A 4,032-nucleotide genomic window follows, 5' to 3' on the forward strand; every position below is an offset into this window, starting at 1 on the left:
ATGCATTATCAACATTTATCAATGATAAAAAAAATTTATACTGTGACCAGGAACATATATATTGTTTGATAATATACTGTTCCCAGCTGTCACATTGTATTGGATTTTGACATTAAAATTTGTCAAAAGTAATTTTGAGTTTCTGTTTAAAATATTTTTTGCTTTTTCTTTCTTTTACATATATCTTTTGGTTTTCAATTCTAGTGTTTATATTCATATACCATGAATAGATGTATTTTGTCACCTGCCTGGATTCGCCAAAATCCCGGAATTACCCTTATCCGCTTCCGGAATCGGATCCGAAATTGTAATTGTCTTTTCACGGCAGCCATTGTCATTGTGTTCCAATGTTGTTTTTGTCAGTCAGATACGATTTTACTCGTATTAACACATTTTTTGTCGGCGATTTTCTGTATATAGCTAGCGATTGAACAAAATTGACATCGCTGTCATGAATAATAATGATTAAAATAAGTTTTGAGATCGTTTATTTGGAGACTTTGGCGACTGAAAAGGTTTGCAAAGCTATTTTTAATTTCCTTTCAAGTGGAACTGAGACTACTATAACTGTGATATAGTTGTCTCAGAGTGGAAGGTCGCGGACCTCGGACCACCGCTAATTTAAACCCCTGCCTCCAAATTGAAAAGATACGAATTTCGTCTTTTAATTTGAAATTGCCGCCAACAGCATGAACATTTGAACTTATTATATAATAGACTACTGGCTGACGTAGTTGTACTACGTATTGATGACAAACAATATTCCTACGACTTTTGCCATTTGGGAAATCTAAACTACTTGTCTTAAAAGATTTTCGGCGATTAAATATTTCGTACAATTGTTTTTTGACATCTTAGCCAAAAGCACAGGCGATAATAAACTACTTAAGAATTCCTAATGAGCACTACTTCCTATATGCAACTTCAAAAGTTTTGGGTGATTCGACGATCATTTAAGGTTTTTCTAGTCATATTTTTTGTAATCCAGAATTAAAAGTATTAAAAAAGTGTTCAATTAGTTATATATAACATAGTAGCCAGCTAGATAATAACAATGGCAAGTATTTCAGCATTTATTGGGTAGACCACAAATCTAGGGTGCTCGCATAATGCAGATTAATTGCATAATAAAAACTAAGGATTTATCATATAATGTATATAGTCCAGGGACTAATATAGAAAGTCCCTGTATTATAAGTCTCACCAGAGACATATACATGTAATACAATTTTATGTCTCTGGTCTCACTATACAGAGCTATACAAATCCTTGACTTACAGTCAATATTTTACTTTGCAAGACACTGAATTAAAGCAATATAATATATATAACATCAAGGGTACTAAAAGAACTTTCATCAGCTTTTGCTCCAATCATGGAAGTAATATTGAATATTTAAATATTACTTCCATGCTCCAATATTAACTAACAGACCGTACCATGCAACTGACAGCTTACTTATTATCAGATATGAAAAAGTCCGACACGGTAAGTCCGATATTCAAAGATGGAAAACGTGTTGATGCAGTAAACTACTTGCCATCTTCGCTAGCCAAGGGTTACGCTCCATTCCCGCTCTCTTCATCCTTGGCAGATTGAGCTAACATTTGTGATATCAATGTTGCGCCATCTATCGGAAGATTAAAATCACGCCCATTCCGAATGCATTATTCTTGACCAATGGTAGCACTTGAACTCTTCAATTTGGAGGTAGCGTCTAGATTCTACACACTTGGTAAAGCCGGAAATGAAAATATATGTCAACATTCATGCATTTGTGCATGGAACATACACAGGAAACTTCTATTAGATAATTAAAAACATACGAGTTGTCACTCAATATAGTCTTATGTTTAGTGATGTAAAGACTTGTTGCACAATAAACACGTGTCAATTGTTTACAAACACTTTCTAAATTTACACGTGATCATGTTATAGACGCTTTTTGATCGGATGCAGCGAGTTTCTACTGCAACCAATAAAAATCCTTACCTTGTGTCTCCGAAATTTTATCTCAATCCGCCAAGGGTGAAGAGAACGGGAGTGGATCGTAACCCTTGGCTAGCGAAGATGACTACTTGCCTGTTCTTATAAAACCATGAAGTACATTCAGACTAGGTCTAGCCTGCTAATCACAACTGATCGACTTCCATAAACCACAGGGACTCGGTTAACAGATATTTTTTTTTGTTAATCAATGTTTTTTTTTTTAATTTTTGTTTAGTATTCCTGTTGTATTATTTTATTCACGTATTTGACGTTTACAACACTATTTCTTTGTTTTCTATCAATGTGCAGGTTACTATCCATATCCGTATACTGAATAATCCAGAAAGGCGCTTCGAGTGCATTAAATTAATAAATTGTTGTTTTAATTTCCTGGAAGTATATAATCTATGATATGACATGCCGCGTACAAATCGTAAAACATCGAACGTGAAATGACCTCCTTGTCACTCTGTCGGGACAATTACTATTCCTTACATTTGACGGACAAGACTTCAAGGGAAACTATGTGGAAATGGTATTCCACCTAGATAAAAGTAATGTAATTTCAGTCACAAGAAAAAAAAAACCAATCACATGTATCTAAAAATTACGCAATCACTCATTAGAACACGTTACAACAGCAAAATATCTGTGGGTAACCATCAGCACCAACCTTAAATGGGATGCACACATTAACAGCGTATGAAAGAAAGCTAATATAGCACATTAGGCTTTCTAAGGAGGAACATGGATATAAACTCAACATCCATTAAAGAGCAAGCATATGCGTTTCCAGTAAAACCATCACTAGAGTATGCTTACACTTATTTGGATCCATAATCACAATAAGACCTACATAGCATTGAAAACGTTCAAAGGAGGGCTGTGCGTTTTATTACCAACAAATACAGAAACACATTAAGCGTTGGTAGCATGTTACAACACCTTGAATGGCACAGCCTCTCTGACAGAAGAAAAGATTCAAGATTGGTAATGCAATACGAAAAAGAACACGAAAAGGTTGCAATACCTAAAAAAATAAATAACTTCCACAAAAAAAAAAAAAAAAAAAAAACCCAAAAAACCCAACAAGATATTCAAATTCGAACAGCTGCCAAATTTCATCTTGCAAATCACTGTACAGAAAAGAATCCATTTTTTCCAAGAACTATATATAACTGACTGGATTAAACTACCTGACAAGTGAACATCATAAATACTGACTGGATTAAACTACCTGACAAGTGAACATCATAAATTGTATATAACTGACTGGATTAAACTACCTGACAAGTGAACATCATAAATACTGACTGGATTAAACTACCTGACAAGTGAACATCATAAATTGCACATCAGTAGACTCTTTTAAATCTTTAATTTCAAAGCATCAATATTAACTCAACTATTACATTAATCTTATTATACATAACATTTTTCATTTTTCCTCTATTTTTTTATTTTTATAAATACATTTGTCTATATTAAAAAAGAAGATGTTGTATGATTGCCAATGATACAACTCCCAACAAGAGACCAAAATGACATAGACATTAACAACTATAGGTCACCGTACGTTCCTCAACAATGAGCAAAGCACATACCGCATAGTCAGCTATAAAAGGCCATCAACAAACGACAATTACTGAACATCAGATTGAGAACATCAGATGTATGCCATTTGAAAGTCTTTTTAGGCAAGCAATGGATGACAGAAGTCTTGTTGTAAGTTTTCTCCTGTGACATAATCTTCGATTTGTTGAAGGAGGTCATTATATGGTAGTAGTAGAAGTGCAGCACACAAACTTTGTCCCATAAGATTTTATAATTCGAACGAGTCTCCTGTGGATATACTATTTTTGTATGATATCGGTTATTGGATAACCTAGTCACATTCTACCGTGTGACAGATTAACTTTAGTAATTCAATCAATTGAACATCAATATAATTCTTTATTATGTAAATTTTAATGTATCAATATTTATTCTATGTAATTTAAATGTCTAACTTAAAGTTTACCTTATGACCTTAAAATCTATTTC

General features: G+C 33.5%; 1 protein-coding gene across 2 annotated transcripts in view; it reads right to left on the reverse strand.

Moving 5' to 3' along the window:
- Positions 1-4,032, reverse strand: part of LOC143067151 (patatin-like phospholipase domain-containing protein 4) — a 30,499-nt gene that overhangs the window by 7,141 nt on the left and 19,326 nt on the right. The window contains exon 1 of one of the 2 annotated variants that reach the window (XM_076240208.1): positions 1,440-1,462. The exons of the other annotated variant lie outside the window; for it this stretch is intronic. The gene's annotated coding sequence lies outside the window, so the exon portion shown is untranslated. Of the gene's footprint in view, positions 1-1,439; positions 1,463-4,032 lie in introns of those variants that run through there. 2 annotated transcript variants of the gene reach the window in all.

Source organism: Mytilus galloprovincialis, chromosome 3 (genome assembly GCF_965363235.1).
Source record: "Mytilus galloprovincialis chromosome 3, xbMytGall1.hap1.1, whole genome shotgun sequence".
In the NCBI taxonomy this organism is placed as follows: Eukaryota; Metazoa; Mollusca; class Bivalvia; order Mytilida; family Mytilidae; genus Mytilus; species Mytilus galloprovincialis.